Raw genomic sequence first — 12,035 nt, 5'->3', positions numbered from 1 at the left:
TGCCAGAGGATGAATGTGAGCAATGCTAATATTTGAATTTGTACAATTTTGATGATGGCTGATCTCTAAAGAGCACCCTTTTTCATCGATATTGGTCATTAGAGTTGCAAGGGTTTTTTTTTTGCATCAAAACTCATTATTTATATAGCAGGTCCCACTAGTTTAGACCAAAAAACTGCTCATCGTGCTGTTATATAACATCTCTTGTAAAGTACATTTCAGTTCTTTGTGTACATTTTGTACGTCGGACTCAAAACAGAGAACGCCAAGAAGAAAAGTCAGCACAGAAAGCCGAGCAGCAGCACTGCATCCGAGGGACCTGAATACGTTGTTGGAGGTCATGGTTAATGCAACCCATCCCTCCACCTGTTATGAGGATACTGAGCTCCTTCTCTCTGGTCGCAGGCTCCAGTTTACAAGTTTGAAGATAATCCCTTATTCCCCCCCATTCCACATTCCTTCTGAATAAATGATGACATCCTTCAGATAATCTGGAAAAGTCTTTGTTTTGGACCATTTGTATTTTGCTGGTCAGCCTCATGCGGACCCGTTCTGCCAACAAATTGCCTGCTTTTCATATCAGCTTTTCTTTCGGAGAAGTTTTACTTTTTTAATAACGTGCTGCAAAAAAAAAGAGCAGGTCCAATGTGGTTCGTAAATTGACATTAGGTTGTGGCAGTAGTGGATCTAGAGATTTTTTCCTTGGGTGGCAAAGGGGTGGCAAGACTGTGTCCCAGAGGTGGCAGCTGCCACCCCTTGCCACCCTGTAGATCCGCGCCTGTGAGGGGGAGGGGGATTCTAAATCGGCGACTTCTGTTTGAGATGAGTTTGGTGCGGGTCTCATTGACCTTCACCATGCATGTACATAAAATATACTTTAAAAACATATTATCTGATTTATAAATGGGGTGGAAACAGGGGTGGCAAGACTGTGTCCCAGAGGTGGCAGCTGCCACCCCTTGCCACCCTGTAGATCCGCCCCTGGGTTGTAAGAAATGATTATGCTAAGATAAAGTAAATTGGCAAAAGACAAGCAAGAAAGGTGAAGATTAGCAAAATTAACACAGTGTGCAGAAAATGAGGTAATGTTTAAGAGATTGCAAATTGAAGTTCAGTCAGGAGAGACTCCTAGTTTACACAGATAGATTCATTTAGTGAACCAAAAGGTCGATAATCCAAATTTTGGGATTAACTGCATTGTCAGAAATTAAATGTATAGCATCTAAAATCCTATAAACGTGAGACTTTATGTGTCTCCCCCTCATTTCAGGTGATGAAATAACCAATAAGAGACATGATAAGCATTACAATAGGAAGATGGCAGTACATAATTTATAGTTTAGAGTGAATTATTTCATTTTGGTTCACACATTCATCCTCCAAGCCCGTTTGTCAGCGGTTCAGTTTTATTGTTCGTGAAAACCCCCTTATCCAAATAGCTGGCCTTACATCGCCTGAAGAAAAAGTCTAATCAGTGGACTGAGCACATGGCAAATACATGACGGGGACAAAGGTGCAATATGAAGAAAATATGAAATATGGTGTGAGCGTGCTTCATTACACATGGATGATGTAATCACTGGGTGGGTTGTTTTTGAAATGGGATCTGTCCTATTACACTTGGAGGCACTCCTGTGGTTCTTTTTTAAGTCGTGATCAAAAGGTCAGCATCCGAGCGGCAGACTACCGAGCTAAAGTGTTTGTTTTTGGCCGGACAACAATTGTCAATTACGGGCTTCAGACCGGGGATGGCCCCCATTTGACTCACTGCGTGACTCAGTTTAACAAGGTTTACAGCAGCGAGGCCGCTAACTTGTCCTGTCACGGATAAAAAGCTAAAGCAGAGACTGAACACGTCTCATTTGGTTTACCTCTGAATGTTTTTTGGGGGGGGGGGTTCCCCCCCTTTTTTTTCTCCCCAATTGTATGAGACCAATTACCCCACTCTTCAAAGCCGTCCCGGTCGCTGCTCCACCCCCTCTGCTGATCCGGGGAGGGCTGCAGACTACCACATTCCTCCTCCGATACACGTGGAGTCGCCAGCCGCTTCTTTTCACCTGACAGGGAGGAGTTTCACCAGGGGGATGTAGCACGTGGGAGGATTCCCCCCAGTTCTCCCTCCCCCCTCGAACAGAGGCCCTGACCGACCACAGGAGGCGCTAGTGCCCCAACCAGGACACATACCCACGTCCGGCTTCCCACCCTCAGACACAGCCAATTGTGTCTGCAGGGATGCCCATCTAAGCCGGAGGTAACACGGGGATTAAAACTGGTGATCCTGGTATTGGTAGGCAACGGAATAGACCGCTACGCTACCCAGACGCCCTACCTCTGAATGTATGAATGTATGATTGTCTGAATCCTCAGCGACAGAGGACTTCACTCACAGGCCCCTTACGCAGGCCTCCAGGTGTTAAAACTACAAAAATATTAGTACCGACTACTACTACTACTACTGCTACTACTTTCGTCTGCTCCCATTAGGGGTCGCCACAGCAGATCATCCGTTTCCATCTCTTCCTGTCCTCTGCATCTTCCTCTGTCACAGCAGCCACCTGCATGTCCTCCCTCACCACATCCATAAACCTCCTCTTTTCCTCTTCCCTGGCAGCTCCATATTCAGCATCCTTCTCCCAATATACCCAGCATCTCTCCTCCACACATGTCCAAGCCATCTCAGTCTCGCCTCTCTTGCTTTGTCTCTAAACTGTCCAACCTGAGCTGTCTCTCTAATATAAAAATATAAAAATAAATAAATAAATATCTAATATAAAAATATTAGCACCAAAATACCCACAGCTTCATGCAGGGCCTGTTGGTGGATGTGATGGAAGTGTTTACAGCCCTAACACGATCATGAAATATGTTCCTCTATTGGGCTGGAGGGTCGATACTTGTTATCTGCCCTGAAGGTGAAAATCATTTGAACAAGTCTATCCATTTGTAATAAATCTTTACAAATGTGCAACCGGGACTAGTTGGACAGGAAATAATGGACTTTGTAGGCTCATACACTGTTTGCTGAAATACATCTAAGGGAGCTTTGTGTAATGCCGGTGCTACCGGCCCACCAGAACAGAACCTCTTCCACGACGCGGTCACGTCACCTTTTCTACCATTTCCACGTAAAGCTGCATTCAATCCGCCAGAGAGACGGGAATCAATGTTCTCAGGAGCCAAGCACGTACAGATATGACACTGTATGAGTTAAGCAGTACAGATATGACACTGTATGAGCTAAGCAGTACAGTAGCCACACATAGTACTCGCCTTTACCAGTCTGTAAGAAAGATTCACGCTCATCTCAAATACATATTTCAGAGGGCTGCTCATCTCTTTGCCCGTGTGTGTGTTTGCATGCATTAAAGCCACAATCCTGAAGATTTACATGCAAACAAATGTCCTTTGTCACACTTCCTATTGCAGGCATATTCAAGACAATAAATGTTCCACTAATATCCACATATTATTTAACACCGTGGGCGGTCTGACGGGACGCGGACGCAGGGCAGGCTAAGCTAACTGCTAGCCCGTGCAGACCGCCAGTTCCGATAACACCGAGGGTGGTCTGGCGGCGGGCTCACCTGGTGTTGACTGTGGTTTTTTTGATGTCGTCGTGTGGAGTGCAGGGTGGTGTGTCGAGGGTGTCTGGCTGGGACAGCTAGCACTGGATCGGTTGGGAGAGCTTGGTCTGCTTCGTCCGGTGGGCCCAAGGACGATGGCCCCTACCTGGAGCTGCGCCCAAGGAAGAAACACTGATGCAGAAGCAGGGCAGGCTAAGCTAACTGCTAGCCTATGCAGACCGGCAGTTCCGACAGTCATCCTAGCTGGCGTTTGTTCCCTTGGACATTGACTTTTTTTTGTTCAGTTTGGATATATGTGTTAGTTTAGATATAGTATGTGTTAGTTTGGATATGTGTGTTAGTTTGGATATAGTATGTGTTAGTTTTGATATGTGTGTTCTCGTAGTTTTTGGATGTGTTTTTGTCTTTGAGTTGTACTGCTGTGGGCAGGGGGAAACGGCATTTCATTTCATTTCAATTTCACTGACAAATAAAGTGTTCCTGGTTCCTGATTATTTTGTCATTTTATCAGTCACTGTTGGTTGGACTTTCAGAGAAGCTGCATAGTTATTTATGTCTCCACCACAGCAGCCAAATAAAGCAAGCAGCGCCATGTTTGGAGAAGAAGGGAAATTGTTGTGGCTCGTAGAAGACCTTAACAACAGATAGCACAGCACCAGTAACTGAAACTGAAACTCAGCTTCAACCATGTTTCTGCATCCGGTGAGGATGCTGGTAACACACCACCGCTGACTTGGTTTCACGTTGCATGGGTCTCTGTGATTTAGACTGGTCAAGCTACACAGTTACCAGCATCCTCGTAAGTATCAATAAATTAAACAAAAGAACAAATAAAAGATCTTCGGGATTCAGGATTACTTTGTCCCGAGGGAAATTTGTCTTGGATATAAAGGCTGTCACATAAAAATACACACAATATAGTGCAGTAACAGACATAACGTCCATTACAGCTACAATGAATGTGTATGCATATGTGTATGGATATAGTATGTATATGTGTACCTATGTGTATTGGGTCTTGGCAATAATAGGCAGCCAAGTCAAGTGGGGGACATGATCATTTTCAAACCACATTAATAAACCTCTGAATTATATGAATCAAACAATCCATAATTTAATAGTGCATGTGTATGTGTGTGTAAACGCGGTATGAAAACATTTGAAGGGAGCAGACTACCTATTGTGACAGCAGACAAACAAGCAGAAATAAATATGAGGGCACGGGCCAACAGAATGTCTTGAGTCCCAGAGAGAATAAAGCAAACAGAAAACAAGGTTAAGGCATTTCTTGTAGAGATGCCTTGTGGGCACTGGCGGCAAGAGCCTCTTTGTGCGGGAAATTAGGGGTTATAATTGAGTTGTACCAAACAAGGCCAAAGACCAGGACCCAATGACCAGAACAAAAAGGTCAGTGGCCACAGCTTATTGGGTTGCTGTTTGGAAATGTTACAAACCCCTGAAGGCTTTGGCCATTTGCAACAAATCAGTCTCGACAGATTGTCCTATCAGCGGCTATTTGCGGCAGCATAACATTTACTTATGCTCCACGGGGTCGTAGGTTGAAGCGCAGAACGTGTGGGTTCACAGTCCATTTTTCCAACACTGGAAACCTTAAATAGGATTTCCAAGAGTCTGGAGGAAAAAAAAATTAAAACTTTAAAGCATATGCTGATCCTGTGCCTGTGCTTCTGAGAAGCTGTCTTGCCTTCATGCACATCATGGAACATGATGGATGCTCTGACACCGCATACTGTACATACACCTTAACCATTCACAGGCCTTAGCAACATTAATGTGGCCCACATTAACACTGATTTGACTCCAGTTCTCCAGTACATCATCCAGTGAGTCAAGTAAGTTCTTTATGAGACAGTACAAGCCTGTTTCGTGCCATAAGCAGTCGTCAGCGGTCAATAAAGCTACATGGGAAAGAGCAGACCATTTACTGCCTCGTTATGCACATCACGTGCACAACGTCTAATGGGGAAGGGAGAGGTGCGACATTCAAAAACACGTGATCGCTAACGGTCCAATGGGGGGGGGGTGGTATTTGTCTCTTGGCATGATTTATGTATAATTACAAAATAGGTGCTTATATCTATCTCTGCAACTGCTGGCCAGTTCATTCCTGTTATTCAATGTGGACATTTCTGGTTTGCAAATGATGAAATATTTTTCAGGTAGACATATATTGCACATTTTACTACTGGTTGAATATGCTTTGTTCTTTGAGAGGATTTCCCAGCTGGTTGAATAACTAATGTTTCTGGCCACCAATGACCAAATATAACGGCATAAATATGTTACATGTTTCTACAGCTACACGTGTGCATTAAACCTCTTTATGAACGTTCCCTCTGTTAGACCCACGTATGTCTCTATTTTGCCGTTGTCATCTGTCGTCACCGTGGCTTGGTAGATAACTCCCTTCATCTGGCATTTTCCCTCGAGGGGGCACGAGTCGTTCACACGGCAGTTGGAGGAGTCCGGTTGTGTTGAAGGTGTCATTGATTTGTTGATGATTCTTGTGGGACGATATTATATTGTAGCGAATTCGGGGGGGGGGGGGCAACCACAGGAACTGTCGCGGCGGGGGCGCGAACCCATATCGCCCGCACCGCGGGAGACATCGCTGACCTGACGTGTCTGACCTTCTAGTCGAGCGGTTAGCGATGTCTCCCGCGGTGGGGGCGATACGGGTTCGCGTCCCCGCCGCGGCAGTTCCTGTGGTTGCCTCCCGAATTCGCTACAATATGTTGAATGTTAGGCATGCAGCTGTAACTCATTCTGATGGTGTTCCTACTGAATATCTTCCTCAGTTGATGGTCCGGGGTGAAGCACTAACCCAAAAGTTCAAAAAACTGCTTACCGATGTTTGCGGCCACGGTATCACTGTAGGGTGGGTTGTACCAGGTAGTGCTTCGTCTTCTGTGACGTCTGTTGATTTGCTGGCAGTCAGTGTTAAATGGTGGGTTGTACTTGAGCTTAAAATTGTAGCCGCTCTTTTGTAATGCATCTCGGTATGGGGCGTATCTTCATTGAAGATGGACTCATTAGATGATAGTTTTGAGAGTCTGCTATTAATGCTTTCTGTCACCTGGTACAACCCACCCTACAGTGATACCATGGCCACAAACATCAGTAAGCAGTTTTTTTAACTTTTGGATAAGTGCTTCACCCCGGACCATCAACCGAGGAAGATACTGTAACGTGCATGGATAAGTAGACACGTTGGTCCTTAACTAACGGGTCGGACCCTTTAGTCCAGTGTTTCTCAACCGGGGGTCCGCGGACCCCTAGTGGTCCGTGGTGTAATTGCAAGGGGTCCGTGAAAATAAAATATCTTTAAAAAAAAGATCCTATGACATTTATAGAAATAGGATTATTTTACTCAAATGTGACTGAGACCTTTATCTACCTAAACTATAAAGGGTAACAGGACTTTTTTCTCTAATTACATCTGTTTCACAAGTGTAATTTATTGTATTTTAATAAGAGATCTCGCTCCCGTTTGCATTGTTAAAAGTTACTGCATAAAAATTCTGTTGTTACATATATCTGAAAGTTACTGAATACATATTCTGTTTTGTTAACTATATCTAAGTTACAACTGAAAGCTCTTATTTTTGCCCCAAAGAGTGAATAAATGCTATAATGCAATTTAAAATGCAGTTTCTACTGTATCTATCAAATTGCAACCCCCCTCCCCCAAGATCAGGTGGAGGGGTCCTCAGGGTAGATCAAAATTACGCAGGGGGTCCAGGACCCCAAAAAGGTTGAGAACCACTGCTTTAGTCGACTGGTTAACGTCGTCGCTTGCGGAGTGGGAGATACGAGTTCTCTTCCCGGCTGTGGCGACGGTCTCCCCGAATTCGCTACAATATTCAACAGGAAATAGATATTCAAAGAAAACCTGTGTTTTCTTTGTTGAATAACATCAGCAGCTGATGAGTGCACGACGCACGAGGGATATATTGCAAAACTAATGGCTGCTGTTTGTTTATTGGTCCACTTCATTCAAACATCAAACCTACCGCTAAAAACTCTTGGGTTGATCTTTGACCAGGAAATGTCTTCCGATCGCCATGTTACTAAACTTGTCCAATCCTGTTTACTTCAGCATCGAAATATTGCAAAAATCAGAAATATTCTGTCTTTTAAGCATATCCAAAAATTAATTCACACTTTCATTTTCTCCCGTCTAGATTACTGTGGTTCCCTCTACTCTGGCCTCAACCGAGCTACTTTAAATCGTCTTCAGCTGGTTCAGAATGCAGCTGCCAGAACTAGCCGTAGGTCCCATATCACCCCTATTCTTGCGTCCCCCCATTGGCTTCCAGTAAAATTCAGAATAATTTATAAGATCTTAGTGATTAAATTTAAAGTACTCCATGATCTTGCCCCCAGTTATATTTCTGATCTTGTCATTCCTCATTCCCCTTCCCGACCACCCCGATCCTCAAACCTGGTCTTCCATCCATCCCTCACTGCGGCTGCAGGACTAAAGGTGACCGCGGCTTTGCAGCTTTGGCCCCAAGCCTCTGGAATAATCTCCCCCAATCCATCAGCTTCGCTGAATCTTTGGACTGTTTTAACCAGCTTTTAAAACCCCATGTTTTCATCAGGCAGGCCTTTTTTATAGAGTCCCACCCCTGACTTCCGGTTTGTCTCGTTTTTAGCTTGGTCTGTTACTCCCGATGCCATGTTTTTATATTCATTCAATGTATTTTATGTATTTATTCGTATTTTTGTGTATGAAGTGTAAAGCACTTTGTAACTCTGTGTTTTAAAAGTGCTATATAAATACAAAAATTGCTTGCTCGCTTATTTTTGTTTTTAAATCTGGCAGAAGATGTCCCGTAATGAAACCGTTTCGTGCAAAGCCCACTGCAGAACAGGCAAAGACGTCTCTCGACAGCTCAAGACCAGTGTCTCCTACTTTGCCCGTCCAACTTGGAGATGTGGTGGAGGCTGAGTAGGTGAGCAGTTACCCGATGACCCCCCCCCCCTGCCCTCGACGGAGAAGAAGATCACCTGGAAAGATCACCAGGCCTGGTGGAAGCTCAACAAGATCGACTTACCGCGACGGAGCAAGTTGGCCCGCTTTGTGTCCCGGCTGCCGGTCCCCCTCAGAGCGTCTGTTCAGTACTACAGGGAATACAGGAACTTGTACTCGTTCGTCCTTAAAACCAGCAGAAGTCGATATGCTGGTTTTCCTGGCAAAAAACTTGTGAGTTGGGGCGTCCGGGTAGCGTAGCGGTCTATTCTGTTGCCACGGAGATCGTCGGATCTAATCCCCGTGTTACTTCCGGGTTGGTCGGGCGTCCCTACACACACAATTGGCCGTGTCTGCGGGTGGGAAGCCGGATGTGAGTATGTGTCCTGGTCGCTGCACTATCGCCTCCTCTGGTCGGTTGGTGCGCCTGTCCGGGGGGGGGGTAGCGTGATCCTCCCACGTGCTACGATCCCCTGGTGAAACCCCTCACTGTCAGGTGAAAAGAAGCGGCTGGTGACTCCACATGTACCGGAGGAGGCATGTGGCCTGCAGCCCTCCCCGGATCGGCAGAGGGGGTGCAGCAGCGACCGGGATGGCTCGGAAGAGCGGGGTAATTGGAGGGGTACAATTGGGGAGAAAAAGGGGGCAAAATAAAAAAACAACAACCCTGTGAGTTACTGAGAAGGATACAGCAGGATGGTATAGCGGCTGGCAGAGCCATACTCCTTGTGCACTTTAGTCTGTGTGGTTTGTTACTGTCACTGACTGGATATCAGTAAGATTAATATTTAACATTTATATTAATGTTTACACACTATTTTTTTCTTTTTAGATTTTATTAAAAAGTGCCATCCACATGTTTGCATATTACACGCTTATTTATGAGAATGACTGAGTTATATAAATATTTTCACAGTGCTAGAGCCACAGATTTGCTATTTTGAATGTTTATGCACTGTAGTTTGTGTGATTTGTGGCTGTTACTGGCTGGAGATCAGCAAGATTCATATCTATTTGTGTTTTTGTTCCCAGCAGGCCTGTTGTTCTGCGGTGCTTTGTTGTTCCTCTTCCAGATTTTATTAAAAAGTCAAGTCGTGGTAATTATATTACCTGTTTATAGGGCTTGACGTTACATCAGTCAATATTTGGTGATTGACTTTTTACAATTCAGTAGTTAAATAAGGATATGTTTTCATATCAGTTCATCTCATTTCATCATAAGACGTAGGCCTGGTCTACAGGAAAGAGCAGTTTATATGTTGACTGTTGTGTTGGTCATACTATAGGATGATTTATTGCTGTGTTTGGTGGATAACACAGAAGATAATTAACTCCGGGGGGAAAAATCACACACTAAATTGCAATATTGGTCTAGAAAAATCGCAGTTAGATTATTTTCCCAGATTGTGCAGCTCTAGTGTGGAAGTAGGTCTCCAACTGGTCCACAGTCCCCACATCCGCCTCATATCGCCCCTGTCCAGGGGTCAGCTGTTAGACTAGCATGCCAACAGTTCCCGGTTCTTGGCCCTTGTCCATGAATGTCTTGTTCCAGTAGCCCGTTTCATATCAGGTTGCCCTGGTTCCCCAACTCCTGGCGGAGGCCTTGTTAACCCGGGCGGCGCTGGAGCCGCCATGACTCAGTTCATGTTACTCGCCCTCATATCTGAGGTTTTGAGGCTTTTATAGTATTAGGAGTCTAAGCCCCGGACTCTTACTGGAGACTTGTCCCAACCGGGGTTTGAACCACCACCACATCATCTCTGACATGGAAAGTTGACGTTCTTTGGTATTATAAAAGTGCGACTCCGGTGGGACTCGAACCCACAACCTTTGAATCACTCCACTAGTGTCTGCCTAGAAGTCCAATGCGCTATCCATTGCGCCACGGAGCCACCTACTCACCATGGATCCACCCACCTTTTATTTATGTGCATGAAAGAGAGAGAGAGGGAGAGAGAGAGGCAGAGTTAAAGAGCAAGAGAGGGTATTAGAGAGATAGAGGGAGAGAGAGTTGGACAGAGAGAGACAGAGACAGAGTGTTAGATGTAGAGAGGGACAGTTAGAGAGAGAGAGTCACAGAGAGAGAGAGAGAGAGAGAGAGAGAGAGAGAGAGAGAGAGAGTTGGGGGGGGGGGAGTTAGAGAGAGGGAGTGTTAGAGAGAGAGAGAGAAAGCGAAAGAAAGATATTCCCCTCCAGCTGAGATGCAATCTCCACTCTGCTGCCATAAAGTCATAAAAATGATAATTGAATAACAGAAAATATTGATCAACACCAACTGCTGCACCTTTGCATAGCAAACAACACAACACTGCAGGAAGACGTTGCAGCGTACGCCGGTGGGTGTCAGTTGTCATTGGTGTATTCAGGACCTTACCCAGACTCCTCTATGTGCAGAAAACCCCCCTACCCCTTTAAAGTAACAGATACGTCACCACTAAACAGAAGGAGAAGTTGATTCACGGCGCCGGAGGAAAGAGATGACGTAAACATCTCCCATTGTGAGGCATGCGATGAAGCAGATTCCTTCTTCAGTGTGAAATCCCGTCTCTCAGTAAAGCCAGCTGCTCGACAATAAATGCAACTTGAGCTTTCTTAACCGTCTGGGCCGTGAAAGGAGATCCGGGAGAGGAAAGAGACCGCAAATATCAATTTGTGTTACAGAAATTAACTCTGTGTGGAAAGGCTATTTTCCTGAGCACCTTAACAAGTTTTGTGTCCCAGCATTCCCTCCCGTTTTGTCGGTGAGACTCGCATGGATGGGCTGCGGCGGGGTCATGTAGGCCTTGACCTGACATTACCGATTTCGTAGCTTTGTTGATGTCGGCTTCGCAGGAAACACCGACAAAACACTTGCAGTGGTATGACCCGTGAAGTTAATTTGATGGACCCCGGCGCCGCAGGTAATCAGTCAATTTCAGTTTAGGTGGGGGGGAAAAGAAAGTTTTGCAAAATCAAAGTAAGTAAGTGAAAAAAGCAGGCCGCGGTTTGGCTTCACCTGCTGACTTTGGCCTGACTTGCATCATCTCGGGGTCAGATATTTTGGTCACCTTTCCGCCTCGGTGTGGATTAAAGGAGATTATTTCCGCCCAGGTGACTTCACCTGCTTGACCTGTGATGTTCACGTCGAGATGATGTCGAGATTTGAGGTATTTGTCGACTCTGCCCCCCCCCTTAAAGAAAGCATTGCATTATGGCATCTTTTACTCTCCATTTATTGCAACACTCTTTACTCCGGTATCATAAACTGTAAATCAGACTGCGGCCATGCCATGGCCTATAGGGTCTAAATCTACTTCTGAGGCAATGGCATGCCTCAGAGCCAACTCGCAGGGGTCCGAGAAATTGCTTTTGGTTGACACAAACAATACCATATTTCATATTCTTGTTCACTGGAGAAATATTAATGGGCCCGCACGGCTTACCAATGCTTTTGGCTGAAAACATACAGACAAGCT

General features: G+C 45.3%; 1 non-coding gene across 1 annotated transcript; it reads right to left on the bottom strand.

Moving 5' to 3' along the window:
* Nucleotides 1-10,380: 10,380 nt before the first annotated feature.
* Nucleotides 10,381-10,472, bottom strand: trnar-ucu (transfer RNA arginine (anticodon UCU)). The gene is given in 2 exon segments: nt 10,381-10,416; nt 10,436-10,472. It is a non-coding gene; the product is annotated as a tRNA-Arg (tRNA).
* Between the last annotated feature and the right edge of the window lie 1,563 nt (nt 10,473-12,035).

Source organism: Lampris incognitus, chromosome 20 (genome assembly GCF_029633865.1).
Source record: "Lampris incognitus isolate fLamInc1 chromosome 20, fLamInc1.hap2, whole genome shotgun sequence".
Classification (NCBI taxonomy): Eukaryota; Metazoa; Chordata; class Actinopteri; order Lampriformes; family Lampridae; genus Lampris; species Lampris incognitus.
The sequence above is the reverse complement of the archived record's forward strand: the minus strand, read 5'-3'. Positions and strand labels throughout refer to the sequence as shown.